Here is a 20,059-nt window from a genome sequence, read left to right on the forward strand (position 1 = left end):
TTTTATTGATACTATACTTGGCACGAGGGAGGCATAGGGGGGGAAAGTACATTTCCTGCCTGGAGGGACTCACAGTTTTATGCAGAAAGACAGTTTACAACTCAGTGAGCCACATGGGTCTGTAGGGGCCCACAGGGAGTCGGGGACACAGAGAACCCCCTCTACTCCTCACTCTATCTGGAGGAGTGAGAGGGATTCCCAAAGGAGGGGCTTTGAGCTCAGTCATGAAGAGAGGGATCTTCAGAAAAGCCGGGAACTTCTGTTCAAAGATTAAAACGCAGCATGAAGGTGGGAGGAAGTCTGCCTTGGACAGGTGCTGTGACAACGTGCTTGGTCCTGTGCAGCCACATCCCAGGTCAGAACAAAGCAGCAGTGGGAGGCGGTTGGTGAGCGAGGTGCATGCCAACGTCTAGGATCTTGGGGGGCTCCTACAGAGAAGTAAATTCTGGAGGCTTTTGTCCGGGTCTCCCTGAAATCCAGTTCTCACTGACCACACATGGAGGGCAGGAAGGAGGACTGCCAGACTGAACTCAAGATGGGGCTGGACAGATGATGGTGCCCTAACCAGGCATGAGGTTTCCATCGTGTCCCCTCAAAAGATGTCGATGTCCCAACCCTCAACACCTCAGAATATGACCTCATTAGGAAGTCATCACAAACCTGTGAAAGACTCAAATCAAAATCCCAAGTGTGGCTCATGCTGAGTGTTTCCGGCTCTTGCACCAACATAGAGTTGGAAACCCATTAAGTCCAGCTGTCGTAAGGACTATATTCACTCATTCATTCATTCATGCTGCTGTTTCTCCTTCACTTAAAAACTGACATTATCCTGTGAACTGAACTTGTCGGAGTAGCATCGATCCACATTTCATCTCTGTGACATTCGTTTTTTAGCCTCTTTCGTTTTATCCTACTGATTATTGAAAATTTCTACTCTAATTCCAGTTGGTGTTTGTGTCTTTTTAAAATAGTGTCGGGCTGAGGACGTGGCTCTGTGGTAGAGGCCCTGGGTTTGATCCCAGTACCACAATAAAATAAAATAGGGTGTCAATGATAAATTGTAGAATTCCTCTTCCATTTCCTCACGCCCCTCTTGACCCTCTGTTTCTGTAAGCATGTGGAAGTGTCGTGTCTGAAAATCCATCAGTCCTCGCAGATGTGCTCATTTCAGGAGATCTGTGCCAGTGTAAACGCCAGGCCTGTCCCCAGGAGACGCTGGTGGCAGGGAGAGCAGCAGGCGTTGGAATCTCTTCTCTGCCTCTTATTAGCTCTTTGACTTTGGACAGGTTGTTGAACCTCCACTCCACTTTCTCCATCGAGAACAAGGGTCAGTAAACTTTCTGTAAAAGGCCACATTGTACATATCGTAGGCTTTGTGGACTGTATGTTTTCTGTCACATCTACTCGGTTCTGCTCTCGTGGCATGAAAGCAGCTATAAACGACACCCAAGCATCTGTGCGTGGCTGTGTTCCAAGGGCATTTTACTTATAAAAAGTGGCAGTCAGATTTGGTCCAAAGGCTGAGCTTGCGAACCCATGATCATATGACCCCAACTGGATGTCTGTAGAGGACACTGAGGTTGAGTGGTTGACTGCCTAGCATTGACCACACCCCAGCTGATCAGTCCACGTCAACCAGAGATGCCTGCCCCTGGCCATATCCATTTAGAAACAGGCATGATTAAGCCTGCCTGGATGAGACACGGGGAGAGGATTACTGAGGCTTAGCGGGGAAGCAGCATCTTTGCTCTTAAGGAAATGCCGCAGTAGGAAGCTGACCCTCCCCCTACCAAGGAAGGGATCGGAAGCTGATGAGCTCAGGACCAGTAGTCTTAGAGAAGATATGACGGTGAGGATGGTGGAGAAGAGCTCTGGTCTTCTTGTAATGTGAGCCAGGGAAAAAAAAACTTGCAACTTCTTCTTTTTTTTTTTTTTATTAACTCTGAATTGGGTCATCTGTCACTTCGGCAGAAGGCATCCCAAATGAAAACTTCATTCAAGGGGTACTTATGAGCTCTAAATAGGAAAACGCATGTGAGTGGAGCGGGCAAACTAAAAAGCTCTTTGTAAAGAAAGCTCCTAAACTCAACAAGCCAAAACAACCGTTGACCTGTCTGAGATTTTATTAGCAGGACCTTAGCGGCCATCGCAGAAGAGAAGGGGGGGGGGAAGAGAAGGAGGGGAGGGAGAGGGGGAGAGTAAGAGAGAGAGGGAGCACCAACAGGGGGTTGATATTTATGGGCTTAATGCAGGATGAGGAGGAGCAGGGCCAGTGGGCCGTTACTTCTCCATTGGCCTAGAGTTCACGCCACTTCAGGGATTGGAGGTGCGCCATTCAAAGTTCGCGCCATTCACAGGGATTAGAGGTGACGGTTCGCGCACCATGGACCTGAGCTCCCGGAAGAGAAGCGCTCTGGGCACCATCTTTACCAACACTCCCCAGCATGACTCAGTCATATCCAATAATCAATAAAGCCTCCCCAACATCACCACTGAGTCTCACCTGCCATGGACACACATTTCAACTATATATATATATATATATATATATGTATATTTTATCACAAGCTATCTTTTCTCCTAGCTTGAAATTTATTTTAAAAAAAAAAAGAGTCAAAGGAAAGAAAACAACAGAAATTCTCAGTGCATCAGTGACTTATTAGCAGTAGCCTAATAACCACCACAGGAGTGGATGAAGGGCCATTCAAAGCAGTTTCTCTCTCTTTTCTTCCTTTCAACGTTCCTTCCTTTTTTTGTCTGAAGAATAGCAATGAGGAGAGCTGAATTTCATGGATAAGGGACTGGGGTTTAAAAAAAAAAAAAGCAGGTTTTCTGTGACTATCCACCCTCTGTTTGTGAGGGAATTATTATACATTTACAATCACTAGTCCTTGTAATAGTCTTTAGTGTAGAAAAGGTGTTGTATCAGTCTGTTTTCTGTTGCTATAGTAAACTTCCTGAGACTGGGTCATGTGCAAAGAAAGAGGTTTATTGAGCTCGGTTTCCTAGGCCAACAGTTCAAACAGCATGGTGCCAGTGTCAAAGGTCCTTGTTTAGCATCTGGATGGCCATCTTAAGTGACAGCCACCTTTCTAAGGAAAAAGTTTCACTTTTCCGCCCAAGGGTGTTTCTGAGAAAGGCTCACCACTCCCTCATACCAACCCAACCCCTAATCGCCTGCTTTAGGACCTGCCCAGCTCTGATCCCTGAGCCTGCCCATAAAAGTCCTGGACCCAAGCCTGTTAGCCTCTCTCCGCTGTAGAGAGATGGCCTTTATCTGTCACCTCTGACAAATAAACCCTGATGTGTGTCTCTGCCTGGTCTCTGTCTTTCATTTCTCCCTTACCCGCCTCTTGTCTCTCGCTTTCCCTTCACACTTGATGCTTTGAAACTTACATGTTTTTCCCCCCAGCCTTCTTCTCCCTGACCTTCTCCTCCCTGATCTTCTTTTCCCTGATCTTCTCCTTCTGGATCTCTCCTCCCTAACCTCATTTTCTTTGAATCACCTCTTTAAAAGCCCCCTGTTCCTGCGGATGGGCAGAATCACAACCTTTGGGACAGGAGTCCCCCATGTTTCTCATTTGCTAGCAAAGCAATAAACCATCTTTTTCCTTTTTCTCAAAACCATGTCCTTGTTATTGGATTGGCATCGGGGACAAGGACCGAGCTGTCAGCAACAGCAGCTACTGTGAGGCCCCCCTTGGCTGCACTGCACCATGGCAGGTGTCATCTGGCAGGAGTGTATGTCAGATCCCATTGCAGAATAGGAAGCCCAGGAGAGGGGAGGGATCAGCCTTGCTCTCAGGAACTCAAGAACTAACCAGAGCACCAGAGAACCACATTAATCCCTCCCGAGGGCAGCACCTCCGACAACCTCCCACTCAGCTTCACCTCCTAAAGGCCTCCCCATCTCTGAACACCACCACACGGAGGCCCAAGCCCCCAACACATGCAACCTTGGGGGGACAAACCACATCCAAACCATAGCAGGAATAAATAGACATTTGTTGTTGCTTATTGAAAATCAAAGTGTTGAATAGGGCTAGGGCTGTGTCTCCTGGTAGAGCACTTACCTGGTATGCATGAGGCTCCGAGTTCGATCCACAGCACCAAAACCAAAAATGAAAACAAAAAACGTTACAACACTGTCTCATTCACTTTTTCTTCCCTTCTCTCGACTCCCTCTGGAGGGATTTAGCAGGACCAGCAGTGTTTTGTTTTGTTTTGTTTTTTTAATTTCCTTTTTATATTTCCACAATGACCCAGTTTCACGATGATTATAAAATTGAAACAAAGAAATCAATCAATCTAATATAAAATTTCACAACTTTAATTGCTTGCCATTTAGGTTCTATGCACAGCATTCCAAAGATGGGCAGCAGCTCACAGCTCCACCTTGCCCAGGCCCTGCCAGGTACCACTCCGGCCTGGGTGATGAACAGTCGGCTCTCACAACAACCCTGGGGGGATCAGTACCATCATTTCACACGTGAACAAATCGAGGTTTGTAAGAGGTTAAAGCAACTTGCCTAAGGATTTAGAACGAGGAAGTGGAAGGGCTGGAGCTGGGGCCCAGGTCTGTGAGACTTCAAAGGCATTTCAGAGAGCAGAGCTCAGAGTGGAAACTATGAAGAGGGTGAGCCTGCCAGCAGCTCGTGTTTACCCAGCACTGCTGCCGGCAGAGCCGGTCCACACTGGTCTAGGGGCTGGCTGCCCCCACCAGGGCGCCTAGGAGGACCCTGGGGAGGTGTGCCTTAGGCCATGGGGGAGCAAACGCACAAGCCATCCAGTGAGATGGCGAACTTCGGCTGGGATGACTGCAGATGTCACAGCTGCCGCAGGACCTAGGGAGTCTAGAAAGGAGCCCCAGTTCACACATCTGGTTAATGACAGACTGGGACCCCAGCGAACGTGGCTCCTGATTCCAGTTTAATCGTCTTCCATAAACAAACAAGCTCTCCTAACAGCCCAGCACAAAGGCTCCTTCTTCCTGCTGCCTTGGTGGCACCCCTGGACCCCAGTGGGCTCCTGCTCCGAAAGCCAAGGACCTTCCTCAACTCCGTCCGACTCTCATGAGGCACTAATTGTGCGCCACCTTTTATCTTTGGGTGGTTTTCCACTTTTGAGCATTTGTTTTAGTAAGTTCAAAGGCAGGGGTCACATTGTACATTGTTTTTCTTGCCACATATGTTCCATGATTCATCCACAGGACCTAGCACCAGGCCAGGCATGTAGTGACACTCGAGTAAGCACCAGGTGTTGAATTGACGTGGAAACGGGTCACCCATCCCCGGGGCCAGCCTGGGTGAGGCTGGATGATCCAGAAGCCCTGAATGCACAGATAGATTAGAGGGCACACAGGCTTGGTGGGTAAACAGCTGGCTTGCAAGAAGACACCCTGGAGCCAAGCATAGTGGCACACGCCTGTAATCTCAGCAACTTGGAGGGCTGAGGCAGGAGATGCCAAGTTCAAGGCCATCTTGGGCAACTTAGTGAGATCTTGTCTCAAAAATTAAAAATGGATGGGAATTTAGCTCAGTTTCTGGGTTCAGTCCCCCACCACTAAACAAAAAAAAAAAAAGAAGGCTTTGCCCAACTTGAAACCCTGCTTCCTGCACCCAAGCTGGTCCACCTGGGTGGTTTACTTCACCTCTCTGAACTTTAATTTCCTAATCTGTCCATAGAGTGTCATAACTAATGAATGTGAAGCGCCCAGCACTCTGCAGATACATGGAGCACTTGGTAAAGGGCTTTCATGTGCTCCTCCCAGAGGGGCTGCTTACAAATATGTGGGTGGTGGTAATGGTTGCTTTATGAATTCAGTGACTGCGATGGTTTGGATCTTAAATGTCCCCAGAGGCCCAATACTGAAGCCTTGATCACCATCCTGTGGCCCTATTTGAGAGTGGTGGAAAGTTTAAGAGATAAGACCTAGTGGAAGGAAGCTAAGTCGTTGGGGCCTGCTCTTGAAGGGGACATAGGACCCTGCCTTCTCTTTGCTTCTTGGCCGCCAGAGGTGAGCAGCCACGATGTGCTACTTTACCCCAGGCCCAACACCAGTGGAGCGACTGACCATGGATGGGAAGCTCTGAAACCATGAGCCCCCAAATTTTTCTCCTTTAAGTTGATTTATCTCAGGTATTTTGACACAGCAATGGAAAGCTAAATAACACAGGGACCAAACCATCTGTTCACTGCACTTTAACCAAAAAGACTAAGAATTAGTGGAAGCAAAGTTGGCATTGATTTTGCTGATTTTTTTCTTACTATGAACCTGCTCTGGGGACATATTTTTAATCCCTGTAAAATAAAAATCCTCTTCTTTTCCATAGCATGCTGTCATCATCTCTTTGTCCTGTAGATTTTAAACTAAACAGCAATAATTGAGGGTCCCCTGTGCAGAGAATTCGGTTGACAGTGGCATCCAGCAAGGACCCAGGAACCATGTACATTTCTTCATGTTAGCAGTTCTCAAGGTGTGGCCCTGGGGCCTGCAGAGGCACCACTCAAGGTGTCTGAGGTCAACGCTGTTCTTCTACTGAAGGAGCCTTTGTCTTCCTCACTCACAGAGTGTGCAGTGCTGTTTCCCAGCCGCAGCTGATGTGCATCAGGTTCATCTTTCCCCTAAGAGCACCAGGCTTGAACATTCCTGCGTTTTCACATATTTCCCAATTTAATTTTGAGTGTGGTAAATACCAATAGATAGAACTCATAAAAAAAAAACATAAAAGCTCTTTGAGGCTCAAAAACGTTTAAGAAGGTGAGCAGGTCCTGAGAACGAAAGCTTTGGGAACCGCAGGTCTAGAGGCTTCTGTGCTGTTTCCAGGCCTGTGGTGTGCACGGGCTCACCCCTAATCCTCAGTCACTCCGCAGTCTTTGTTATCTTTGGTAGAAAGCAGCGCGGGGGGGGAGGAGGGCCTTGGGTTCATAATGCGTTTTTCAGATGGGCCTGTGTAAGTCAGCCTGCTCATCCGGCCTGGTAAGATTAATTGCTAAATAAGCAAGAGCAAGGGCTTGCTTCCCACTACTGCAGACCTACAGGCCCTCTCGAGGAAGAATCACTCTTCTATTAAGGATAAATAAAAGACATCTCAGGTCACAGGCTGCAACTCCAGAAAACGGTCCCTGAAAGCTATTGTTTCCAAATGCCCCTTTGCTCTGCATTTGATTTTCTACCTTGAGAGCTATGCTTTGCTCTTAAGAAATTCTCTTCTAGAGTTGGTGAAATAGCTCCAGTGTAATCACCGAGCTCTTAGGAGGATTTCCTGTTTCCCAAGAGTATGTGATAGGGGTAGTGGTTGCAGCAGTAAGGGCTGGGTAGCAGAACTAACTCTACATGCATTATTGCTTCATGTTTTCTGTCCCCCAGACTCCTTGTAGACGGTATGATTGTTCCCACAGCAGGGGCAGATTTTCCACCAAAGGGACAGGAGTTCTTGGCAGGAGGCACATGAGTGTCAGGGGCAAGTCTCCCATGGACCTTGGCAACCCTCCAGCAAATCTTTCCTTTTTGGTGAATGAGGAAGACAGCTTGCAAGGACTCGGCCAAGGCTAATCCGACTGGGTTTTCCAATCCTGCAACTCACTGGCTTTGGTCTAAAGGGAGAAACCAGGACATTTTTTTTTAATTGGTGCATTCTAATTATACATAGTCATTAGCTTCATCATGCCATGTTTTTACATGCAGAGAACATGACTTGGCCAATCTCACCCCCTTTGCCTTCCCTCTCCCCTTCGCTTGCTGTACTCTATTGATCTCTCTTCTCTTATCATTATTTTAATTAGTACATTATAATTATATATAAAAGTAAAACACAGAAAACAGACATGTTTTAAGAACAAACAGCAAATGCACATTCCCTCCAGCCTGCCAGCCTTCAGGAATTGTTTAATTATTGACAAAGGAGACTCCTCCTGAGGGCTTTCCCAGGAGAGGAGACTTGGGTGTGTCACAGGAGACAGCTGCTTTCTTTGGCCAATCCTTGCCAGTATCCAGGATTCACACAGCATGGCTCAACCTCTGCAAAACACAAATATAAGCAGATGACTCTAAGAGGTTAAAAAGATTAATGGGTTGATGTGGAATTTATCAATTGCACAAATATGCAGAATCCATTTCCCAGGGGCCTGGAAACAAGCAAGGCGGTCCCAGATTTAGAGGCACGCAGAGTGCACCAAGGTTTGCACATACAAAACGAATCAGTGTAGTTCTGTTCTTTCCCGTCTCTACAGCCTGAGTCACCTAAGTTCTAGCCTGCCACTGGCCTTCCTGTTTCCCTAGGTTCCATGCAGCCACTGGGGACATTTTAGAAAGTCTGAATGCTTATCAGATTCCAAAGCATTCATCTGTGAATTTCCTGCTTTTCTCTCCAATCTCACCCCCCCCCCCCCAGCGAAAGTCCTTCACTTGTCATCCTGGGGCCTTTCTTCCCCTACCCAAGGGCAGACAGGCACAGGCACCCACTTCTGATCAGAGAGTTTACAAATATTTGACTCCTAGGTCCAGGAGCCCCTGGTCTCGGGGCCCAATGTGAAGATTCAGATGCTGATTTGCAGCTTCCACAGCTGAGATGAAATATGCCTTGCTTGGAAGAGGAGGGGCAGAGGAACCCAAAAGGTTGTGAAGGCACAGAGCTGAGTTCAGGCAGCCTGAGCGAGACGTGGGTGGAGAAAGCAGGTGGGCAGAAGCCAACCCCCATCCGGTTTGAGTTGACCCAAGTCTGGGCCCCAAGACTATCCAATCCATAGTCTGAAAGTCCAAGATGCTCCTAAGTCCCCCAGAGCAGAGGGCAGAGGTGCTTGGGGGGGTGAATGCTGAGTGGGAAGACGGCAAAGCTTCACCTTTGACCAAGGAGTGCTTTGATGGAGACAGTTTTCAACCTCCTGCAGGGAAGGTGCTGACCCTGTCACACTGCCTCTGGGGAACAGAATGGGGCACCTCTGCCATCAGAGTGAGAAACATGTGGAAAGATAGAGACTCAGTTCCCACTCAAAAGGCAGGGCCCTGCCTGCAAGTGTGGAAGAGGAAATGAGGAGTCATTCCTGCAGTGGTGTTGCACAGACAAAGCCCCTTGTCCAACCCCAGGCAACCCCAGGACTTTGTGGAAGCCTGGTCATAAACCCAGGCACGCCTGGGGAGAAAGGACGGACAGGAGATTGGAGAGAAGCCCTGTTAACCAAGCGTTTTCCCAAGACAGACTGCTGGGAGCTGGAGGCAGCTGAATCGTGCAGGAAAAGTCAGTGGGGCTAAATTCCATTTTAGAGTCACATTTCTGTGTACCTGAGTTTATGCATAGAGAAATTTATGCCTTTTATAGGTCATGACAACCTCCTGCTAAAAATATTGTAGTAATCCCCCTTGCACTTGTGGAGGAAGCCCTCGGGCCTCTGGCCCTACCAGCCTCTGGCCCCACCTCCCGCTCTCACTGAGCTTCTGTCCCTCCGTTGGATGGGCAGACTTGCCAAGCTCTTTCCTGCCTCAAGGCTTATGTGTACAGTAGTCTCCTCTTATCTGTGGTTTCGCTTTCTGAGAGTTTAGTCACCCATGACCAACCAAGGTCTAAAAATATTAAATGGAAAATTCCAGAAGTAATTCGTAAGCCCCTCATCCTCCACCCTCAAACACGCCCCAGGGCCTGTGCAGGCTAGGCAAGTGCTCCACCACTGAGCTACATCCCCAACCTTCGTACATTTTAAATTCCATGCCATTCTGAGCAGCATGATGTTTCATCCAAGATGTCCTGCCCAGGACGTGAGTTACTCCTTTGTCCAGCGTATCCACACAGTATATACTACCCCCCTGTTAATCATTTGGTAGCTATTTCAAGTTGCCTGTCGTGGTATCAGATCCCAGTGCTTGTGTTCAAGTAACCCTCATTTTCCTTAATAATGGCTTCAAAGAACAAGAGGAGGTGTTGTGGTTTAGATATGAGGTATCCCCCAAAACTCCTATAATGCAGGAATATTCAGAGGTAAAATGATGGCATCATGAAGGGGTAACCTGATGAGTCCATCCTGGTTTGAACAGACTGACTGAGTGGTAACTGTGGGTCGGCTGGCATGGCTGGAGGAGGTGGGTCCCTGGAAACAGGCAGGAAGGGTGCCTCTTCTCTGGGGCCCCTTCCCCCCTCTGACTCCACCAGGAGCTGAGCAGCTTTCCTCCGCTGGGGCTCTTCCCCGTCACGTGCTGCCTCACCACGAGCCCAGAGCAACGGAGTCAGCCACCTTCAGACTGGGACCTCGGAAATCTTGAGCCCAGATAAACTTTCCCTCCTCTAATTTGCTTTGTCTGGTATTTTGGTCATGACAATAGAAAAGCTGACAAAAAACAGTAGCAGTGCTGGCAATTTGGGTATGCCAAAGAGAAGCCACCAAGTGCCTCCTTCGAGTATCACTTCACGTCATCCCAGGAAGAGGAACGGTGGTGGGATACAATAAGATTTGGGGAGAGGGACAGCAAGTCTGTGTAACTTATATTACAGTGCGGTGTTAAGATTCTTCTATTTTATGAGTAGCTCCTGTTCATCTACTATTGTGTCCATAAATGAGCTTTGTCATAGGTAAGTATGTACAGGGAAAGACATCGTTGTATACAGAGTTGGTACTACTCGTGGGGGGCTCAGGTTGTAGTCCCCTGCAGGTAAGGGCCCCATGACTGGAAACGTTTTCTTCCAGGAATGCTGTGCCCAACACCAGCAGAGAAACTGGCTCCGTCTCAGCCGGGCAAGACCAGCTGTAATTGACCTCAGGACTCTTTTCTCTAAATTTTATAGCATTTCACGTGATAGTCTCCTGAGCACGAGGGCCACCCTGCAGGAGAATCTGTCACAGCCTATTCTTTATGAAGTTGAAAAGTCATTCCAGGGATTTCTCAGTGAACTCCTCTCCTGCAAGATTCCAGTGGTTGACCCACCATTCTCTCTCTCCCAGCCCGAGTGGCAGAGGGTTGGCGGCCTCTCCCTGCAGCAAGTAAGGAGCACCGGGCAGCCTGCCTTGCCAGTCCCAATATTTTGGAATTGAGAACATCTTTCTCTTTTTCATCTTTCTTTCCTCTTCTCCATCCTTAATAACTGGGTATTATGCTATTTAAGTGAACTAAAATTAATCTCAGGGGCTGGGGATATAGCTCAGTTGGTAGCGCACCTACCTTGCATGCACAAGGCCCTGGGTTCAATCCCCAGCACCACACACACAAAAATCAATTTCATCTTCATCTAATTTCTCTCTGTTATGGTTCAGATATGAGGAATCCCCCAAAAGCTCATAGGTGAGACAATGTCAGAATTTTCAGAGGTGAAATGATCAGATGATGAGCGGTGTAACCTGATTCATGGATTAATCCACAGATATGGATTAAGTGGGCAGTGACTGTGGGGTGTGACAGAGGAAGTAGGCCACTGGGGATGTGCCTTTGGGGCTTGTATTTTGTCCCTGGTGAAGGGACTCTCTGCTTCCTGGTTGCCGTGTCCTGAGCTGCTTTCCTCTGCCACATCCTCCCACCATGATATTTGCATCACCGGGGCCCAGACGATGGAGTCGGCCAACTGTGGACTGGACTTCTGAGACTGTGAGCCAAAAGAAGCTTTGCTCCTTCACATCTTGCTTGTCAGGTTTTCTGGTCCAGAGACAAAAAGCTGACTAAAATACTCTCCAATACAGTGGCACTTACAATCCCTAAAACCTGGGCTAGACACTGAGACAAGGTGGCATGCGTGAAGGACGGGGGGGGGGGGTCCAAGGGGACAATTCCATGCTATCTGGGCTGTGGCTCACTAAGCCGGCGTCCACCTGGACAGGATGACAAGGCCCCTCGTGTCCACAGGCATCGGTGTCAGCTCTAGAGGTGGCCCCACCAGGCTCTGCTGGCACTGCAGGAACCTCACTTCAGGCTCCTCTCACTGTCAGAGGAGTGTCCCCAGCTGTCAATGGCAGCCCTCCAGGGCCACTGGGGAGGGAGCACAGCTGGGCTGTTCTGAGTTCAAACCATCAGCTAATGGTTCAGGTCCCACCCAAAGGAAACTGGGCAACAGGGAGAACACTGCTCGGGGGTGCACTCAGTAAAGGTTGGATGAGGGCCCAAGAAAGATCCTGGACCTTAAGGCTGAGACGCCCTGTTGCCTGGAGAAGGGACATTGCCACTGGGGCCACCAGTGCCACCAGGTCTGCTGTGCCAAGAGAGCAGCTGGCAAGAAGAGGATTCCTGATACCAGCAAGAGGGCCTGCCCTCACATAGCAGGGGTGCAAACGAGTATACCTGCACACTGGAGGCCCGTGAGGGTGGTTCTGAGTGTCCCTGCCCAGTTCTGATGGTAACTGGACCACAGGAGAAGCTGCAGGCTGAGAAGGGCCTGATGACCAGGATGTTCCATCCCTGGAGATGAGGGTCATGGTCATGGTACTAGAGAGCTACCTGGAGCATCGGAGGTGCAGGGGAGGGGGAGGGGCCTGGGATAGGTGGTAAAGGAGGGAGATGGGGAAAGAGCCTGCCCTTACCTGATGGGGGAAGCCCCACTGGGATAGTGCAGCAAGGGGGGGGGGGAACTGTGCCTCCTGCAGGTCATGGCGCTCTCTTGCTGTCACTTCAAGACGGTAGCAGAGAAGATCCACATTACTCCCCTGGTCCCCAGCAAAAGAGAGGAGCTTACTGTCTGGAGCAGATGGGCACAAGGTGGACTGTGGTGGGTGCCAAGCGGTGCTCTCCCTGTTCCCCTGGCATGGCCGAGGCACCGACTGCCCCAGATGCAGGAACTGCTCTCTGCTGGCTCTCCACGGCCTGCTTCCCCAGGCAGGGTCCTCAGCGATGGGCTCCCCTGCCCAAGGCGACATCCGTCCCAGGGGCAGCCCACACCCAGGATTTGTTAGTCCTCTTACCTGATTAGGGATGTAAATGTGTACACTGGTAAATATTTCAACAGACAGTTTTCTGGGGGAAGAAAGTCCAGGTCTGTAATGTTGGGCAATTTCCTTGGTGTAAATATGCCCGTTGTGCTACTTCAAGATCCAAATGACAGCTCTGAGTGAGGAGGCAGGGGATGAACTCGGCCCAGGACCCGGCTGGTAGGAGCCCGACAGAGCCAGTCCAGCACCCTTAGCCTCCCCCCAAAGGCCATCCTGGATTCAGAGCTCCTCGTGGGATCTGCGGAGGCCTCCACTGGAGCCACACCCCAGCTCAACTTCCCCCTCCACCCCGCGGCACCCTTCACTCCCTGCAGGCCTTGGTCCTGATGTGCCCCCTCACATCTCCTGTTGCAATTCTCCATCTCAAAGTCTGTTTCTCAGGCCACAACACCCCGGTGTCAGCATCCTTGGGGGGCTGTCCCTGCTCTGGTTTCCTCTTTCATGCTCTCTCCCGGGCCTCTTCACTTGCTCCCACAGTTTGGCATCACCTCTGACCCACATGACCCTCTCTGTTCCCAGCTTCTTTTCTGAATTTAAATTTCCAGATTCCTGTGGACAGATCAGCAGACTCCACGGGGACTCGGAACTTAGCTTATGCCAAATGAACTCATGCCCTTCTCCAGAAACCTGCCGGTGCTCCTAGATTCTCAGGGAATGATTCTCCACCGTCTCCCAAAAGGAAGATCTTAAAATAAGTCTACGCTCAGAACGGCCTTGAACAGGTCTTTCTCTTTAAACCCCTGGCAATTCTCTAGTTCCACCTCTGGGTCTGTCCCTTCCTCACATCCACACCTCACCTGGGTCCACTTTTTGGCGGCCTGTGCAGCACTGTGCCCTGCAGCGTCTGTCACCCTTGTCCCTCCGTCTCCCTCTGCGCAGCCATCCTCAAGGCAGGATGGGACACCGGAGGAAACACCAGGGAGACAGTCCTACTGTTATCACCTTACTCTCCTCTTCTTCCGTGTCTTCCGTGGTACATGCCACGTTTCATAAATAAAATACTTTGGGATGGAGGCTCACTTCTTTGTAGACGCACACGAGCAGAAAAGTGTGTGTCCTGCTGTCCTGTGCTGTGAGTCCAGTGGTTTTTCTACCACGTGACCCTTTCGTGTGCCTCCTTTCCCCATCTGGGGTATCTGGTGACCCCTGGGAGCCAACGCCATCTCCCTCAGCAGCCTGCTCTCCGGTTCCAGTGCTGTGACTGACTTCCTTCCATTTGCCCAGGGAGCTTATGATGCATACTTAGGATTTTCCTTATCATTTAGGTCTGTGTATAAACTGTCCTTACTCTGGCACATATTTTAAGCTCATTAAGGGCAGAGACCATATTTGTATTTTCCCCCAGAGCCTAGCACTGCTTCATGGATACAGAGAAATAATTAAACAATTGTTCATTCAGTGACTATCTGAAGTCATTATATACCTCCAAGACTAATCTTTTTTTGGTGGGGGGCACTTGGAATTAAACCCAAAGACACTTTACCACTGAGCTACATGTTCCGTCCTTTTTGTTTCTTACTTTGAGACAGGGTCTCACTAAGTTCCCCGGGCCAACCTTGAACTTAATACCCTCTTGCCTCAGCCTCCCGAGTAGCTAGAATGGGACCTGGCCTTCAAGACTGATCTTAATGATCGGCCCCCTATTTATCTGTCCTTCATAGAAACTAGAATGGTCATCAGTCCAACATTGTGCAGGACTAACCATTTGTCTTTTTCAAGAAAGTCAGTGGTCCCTGGCAGCCCCTAGGTTTCAGGCCACAGCATGGAAAAAAAAAATCCACAGGAAATTACCACAAGGTGGCAGAATGGCATCACTCTTCAATGTGACTTTTTCAATTTGAATTCTCTTCGTAGTCTACCCACCACGCTGCCCATGATGCACATCTTGTATCCCCAGAGGAACACGTTCAGGATGCTGGAGCTGACTGACTCCCTGGCCCTCCACACCCAGGCCTGCTGATCTTTGCAAAGGTCATCAGATGACCAGCAATGCCATCTGCTGAGGACAAGCCTCGAGATTCGGGTTCAGCAGGTTGGGCATTTCCTGGGCAGGAACAGAGTGCAGCCAGCTCTGGGTGGGTCACTTAAGCCCTTCTTTCAGGTCACGGAGAACCAGGGGGAATTGACTTCTGCGAATATTGACAAAGGGCTTCTCATGACTTCCTTGACCCCTGCATCTCCCACGTTCTGCCACTGTGCACCTGTATCTGTGGCTCACTGATGGGACAGCAGAGCAGAAAGCCTCAAAGGAGCTGGTACTTGGCTTCGAGTTCCAGAGCCCGGTGGAGATGCTTCTTCGGGAGAACGCATGCTGGGGAGCAGCCAGGCTTCCTGCCCTCTCACTGTCTCCCAGACTAATGCAGATTCCCAGAGCTGGACCTCTCCCAAGACGGAAGCCAAGAGCGCGCAGATTCTGACGGGCATGGGCCCTGCCCTCTGTATCCCTCATCTTGGAGAGAAGACTAGAGGGTCCAAGTCCTGCCTTTCCTGGGAAGAGCCTAAGGGACCAAGAGCCAGGCAGAAGAGCAAACAGTGTCCCCCGACTCCAGCACGATAAAGTAAATCTCATTTATTGAGGACTCAGTGTGCTCCCAGCACTAAGTAATAACCCAATTAATTTTCACAGGAGCCCCATAGGTTAAGCTATTTTAATCCCTGTTGGCTTCAAAGGTGACAAAAAGGTCTGAGGATGACTGGCAGGGTTTCTATCCGAGCAGTCCCTAGCTGGACCTAAAGAGGGCTTGAAGTCCCGGGGGATTCACCCGACTGTGAGCCACACAGAATGGGTGGCCAAAGGCCACCGGGAATACCGGTGGAGGAGACCCCAGGGAGCATGAGCCCTAGAGCCCTCCATGGCCCCACATAAGCCCTCCTCGACCTGGAGTTTACACTGAGGAAAGGCACTGAGCCAGTCTGTTTCTATTCTCCCCAGGGTTGAGAGCTCAAAGCAGAAAATAACTCCAATACCATAAAAGTAAAGAAAAATATCGACCTCTTGCATATCTGATTGGAGGACTGACACCAATTCCCAGGAGAATAAAAAACACAGTCAAGTGCTCTTTAATACCCACATGTGGACCCTCTCCGCAGGGTGTGACGGCTGTCGATCTCCCTGCACTGACCCTGAGAACACCAGGGCCACGGGGTCACGGCTGCTGGGCAAACACTAGCCAGGACCCAAGTCCAGGTTTGTCCAGTAGAAGATCCATGCTGTTCCCATCACCCATGAGCCCTGGATACGAAAGGTCAGCTCCCCAGGCTGCCAGGCTAGGGGAGGAAGGCCCTGCGGGGAGATGGGGGAGGCGGCTTGGATGGCAGCCTGCGGTGCCCCACTGTCTCCCACACCCCCACGACAGAATCCCTCCACAGATGATTCACAGGGCTCAGGAACCTCCTGTCACCAGTACAGGTGACCATGCCAGCATGATCACTGTGGTAGAGAGGCCATGTGCAAGGAACTGTGGGCCAACTGGTTGCTGAGAGCAGCTTCCAGGCAGAAACCGAAGCCCCCACCCTGTAGCTAGAAGTAAATAAATCCTTCCCCAAACCTGAGGGAGCCAGTGGAGGGCGGAGCTCTCCCCGAAGGCTCTGTAGCTTGGTCCCCACCTGATGGCAGCCTAGGGCAGTGCTGAAGGTGGCCATGCTCAGAACCCAGCCAAGCCATATCACTCCCCAGGCCCTTAGAGACCCTGAGAACACAGGTGCGTAGTTTTAAGCCACTAAGTCTATAATAATTTGTTATGCAGCAATAGCTAGTTTGGTCTGCTAGTCACCTTTAAAATATCAACATTTTTCTAGTAATCCCTCCATGTAATAAGGGAGCCTCTTTTCCCACACCTGCTTCCAAAAAGGCGATCCCAAATCTCAAGCTCCTGGAACAGCCCTGTCTGAAATAAGTGAGCATGGAAGAGGAAGGGTCCCCAAGGGAAGCAAAGGGTCTCACTACCGGAAGGACAGGGAGAGGGACTGAGCATTCAAACAACAATAAAATAATAATTTCCCACCTGGGTTCCCAAGCCATTTAATTTGAAAGATGAAACAATAAGACCAGAGAGGGCAAATGGCTTTCTAAGTCACACAGCTCCATCCTGGCAGGACCAGAAGCAAAGGTAAGTTCCCTCATCTGCAGCCCAGGAGTCTTATCACTAAGTGCAATGTAGGATCAATGTTTCTGGACGATGTTCATTTCTCTGTTCTTTTAACCTATTTCAAAATACATGAAAATCAAAGTCAAATATTTAGCGAAGATAAAGGTTTTTAAAATCCAACAGTGGAATCCAGCTAGTTATTTGGAAGGGAAATGCCTATTTGGCCGCCTTTTTTGAACATTTCCAACTGGGTTTTGCATACTTGAGGTTTGCAATTACTCCCACCACCAAGAACAGCAGAGCAGCAAACACAGCCCCGTTAAAGGAGGGAGGAAAGGCCGCAGGAAGGAAGGAAGGGAGGGAGGAAGGAAGGGAGGGAGGGAGGGAGGGAGGGAGGAAGGGAGGGAGGGAGGAAGGAAGAGAGGGAGGGAGGGAGGGAGGGAGGGGGGGAGGGGGGAAGGGAGGGAGGGAGGGAGGGAGGGAGGAAGGAAGGGAGGGAGGGAGGGAGGGAGGGAGGGAGGAAGGAAGGGAGGGAGGGAGGGAGGGAGGAAGGAAGGGAGGGAGGGAGGGAGGGAGGGAGGGAGGGAGGGAGGAAGGAAGGGAGGAAGGGAGGGAGGGAGGAAGGAAGGAAGGGAGGGAGGGAGGGAGGGAGGGAGGAAGGGAGGGAGGGAGGGAGGGAGGGAGGAAGGAAGGGAGGAAGGGAGGGAGGGAGGGAGGGAGGAAGGAAGGGAGGGAGGAAGGAAGGAAGGAAGGGAGGGAGGGAGGAAGGAAGGGAGGGAGGAAGGAAGGAAGGAAGGAAGGGAGGGAGGGAGGAAGGAAGGGAGGAAGGGAGGGAGGGAGGGAGGGAGGGAGGAAGGGAGGGAGGGAGGAAGGAAGGAAGGAAGGAAGGGAGGGAGGGAGGGAGGAAGGAAGGGAGGAAGGGAGGGAGGGAGGGAGGGAGGGAGGAAGGGAGGGAGGGAGGAAGGGAGAAAGGGAGGGAGGGAGGGAGGGAGGGAGGGAGGGAGGGAGGGAGGGAGGAAGGGAGGGAGGGAGGGAGGAAGGAAGGGAGGGAGGGAGGGAGGAAGGAGGGAGGGAGGGGGGGAGGGAGGGAGGGAGGGGGGGGGGGAGGGAGGGAGGGAGGGAGGGAGGAAGGAAGGGAGGGAGGGAGGGAGGGAGGGAGGGAGGAAGGAAGGAAGGGAGGAAGGGAGGGAGGAAGGGAGGGAGGGAGGAAGGGAGGGAGGGAGGGAGGAAGGAAGGGAGGGAGGGAGGGAGGGAGGAAGGGAGGGAGGGAGGGAGGAAGGGAGGAAGGGAGGAAGGGAGGGAGGGAGGAAGGGAGGGAGGGAGGCAGGAAGGAAGGAAGGGAGGGAGGGAGGGAGGAAGGAAGGGAGGGAGGGAGGGAGGGAGGAAGGGAGGGAGGGAGGGAGGAAGGGAGGAAGGGAGGAAGGGAGGGAGGGAGGCAGGAAGGAAGGAAGGGAGGGAGGGAGGGAGGAAGGAAGGGAGGGAGGGAGGGAGGAAGGAAGGGAGGGAGGAAGGAAGGGAGGGAGGGAGGGAGGGAGGAAGGAAGGGAGGGAGGGAGGGAGGGAGGAAGGAAGGGAGGAAGGAAGGGAGGGAGGAAGGAAGGAAGGGAGGGAGGGAGGGAGGGAGGAAGGAAGGGAGGGAGGGAGGGAGGAAGGAAGGAAGGGAGGGAGGGAGGGAGGGAGGGAGGGAGGGGGGGAGGGCGGGGGGGGGGGGGGGAGGAAGGGAGGGAGGGAGGGAGGGAGGAAGGGAGGGAGGGAGGGAGGGAGGAAGGAAGGAAGGAAGGGAGGGAGGGAGGGAGGCAGGAAGGAAGGGAGGGAGGGAGGGAGGGAGGAAGGAAGGGAGGGAGGGAGGGAGGAAGGAAGGGAGGGAGGGAGGAAGGGAGGGATGGAAGGAGGGAGGAAGGGAGGGATGGAAGGAGGGAGGAAGGGAGGGAGGGAGGGAGGGAAGAGAACTGAGTTACACGGGAACAGCTCCCGACACATGGATAAACAAGCAGCTGCAGGACCTGGGGCCGGCTGGGCCTGGGGGGTGCGGTGGAGGGTCTGGCTGAGGTCCCTGCATTCCCCGTCCTCGGTGCAGTTTTGATCCAGCCCACCTGTGTCCCGGCTCACTGGAAGCTTCTGAGGGCGGACCAGGTGTGAAGGCGGCTCTGTGGGGTTGAACACAGCGGCTCAGGGACCCGCCGTGGCCCGCGTGCCCACAGAGTGGCCAATCGGGGAGCCAGGGGCTCCGCCCTCGGGAGATAGCCTGGCGCTGGCCCCGCACTTCAGGTCAGGCATGCTGTTGGGGGGCCACAGTCTCGGGAAGCTGGTGGGGGGAGGGAGAGGGTGAGCTCAACCCTGGGGCCTCCGGTGCACCCTCCCGCCTCAGCCCGTGGAGCAGAGTGCCAGGGGGCCTCCCCAGCAGCTTCTGCACTCATAGCACATCTGATGCTGATGCGGCGCCTGCTGTATGCCACAGCTGTTCTAAGTCTTTCCTTGCAGTGCACTAGCTCAGTCCTCACAACCACCAGTGAAATAAACACCCTCAGAATCACGCACCATGTGGAGATAAAGAAACCGAGGCAAAGGAGATGGAGGTGCTTCTGTGAAGTGAAGGGCGAGGATGGAGGCTCTGGCAGGGGCTGCCAGGGTCTGCGTCCTTGTCATCACATTCTACTGCCTCGCAGATAAATGTAGGGTCACAAAGCAAGGGACCCACAGCCCAGAGTGATTCCTCTCGCTCCCCCCTTCCACTCCTCCCCAGCTGCCCCAGGACTTCTGAACACTCTTCCAGTGGGTGCTCCTCTGTCTGGCTCCTGATTCCTGGAGGCTGTCTCCTCCCTGGGTCCTCCATTGCAGCTTCTGCCTCGTAGATATCTCTTGGGCACCTGTGGCTTTTCCCCTGGTCCCTGTTCAGCAGCCCAGAGGGCTTGTACCTGGTTAGAGCTCGTCTAGATAGTGAGTCAAGAAAGTTGCAATCATCAGTCATTTGGCAACAAGCCGCTTGGGTGGCCCATTGAAATCAACATTGAATGATCCAACAAAGAGCACCCGCTCATGCTCACGTTGCAACAGGGCCAGTCAGGACTGAGTGCA

At 51.7% G+C, this 20,059-nt stretch overlaps 1 long non-coding RNA gene across 3 annotated transcripts; it reads right to left on the reverse strand.

Moving 5' to 3' along the window:
* Positions 1–7,850: 7,850 nt before the first annotated feature.
* On the reverse strand, positions 7,851–19,275 carry LOC131424362 (uncharacterized). 3 transcript variants are annotated; one of them, XR_009227237.1, is made up of 4 exons: positions 18,988–19,275; positions 12,493–12,615; positions 12,254–12,370; positions 11,198–11,614 (listed from the first exon to the last, which is right to left on the reverse strand). It is a non-coding gene; the product is annotated as an uncharacterized LOC131424362 (long non-coding RNA). The 3 variants fall into 3 exon arrangements; XR_009227236.1 differs by lacking the exons at positions 11,198–11,614; positions 18,988–19,275 and adding an exon at positions 7,851–8,020 and having other exon boundaries at positions 12,493–17,108; XR_009227235.1 differs by lacking the exon at positions 18,988–19,275 and having other exon boundaries at positions 12,493–17,108.
* Positions 19,276–20,059: the final 784 nt, after the last annotated feature.

The sequence above is a fragment of the Marmota monax genome, unplaced genomic scaffold (genome assembly GCF_021218885.2).
Source record: "Marmota monax isolate L192 unplaced genomic scaffold, Marmota_monax_Labrador192_F-V1.1 WCK01_AAM20220418_F8-fsc00083, whole genome shotgun sequence".
In the NCBI taxonomy this organism is placed as follows: Eukaryota; Metazoa; Chordata; class Mammalia; order Rodentia; family Sciuridae; genus Marmota; species Marmota monax.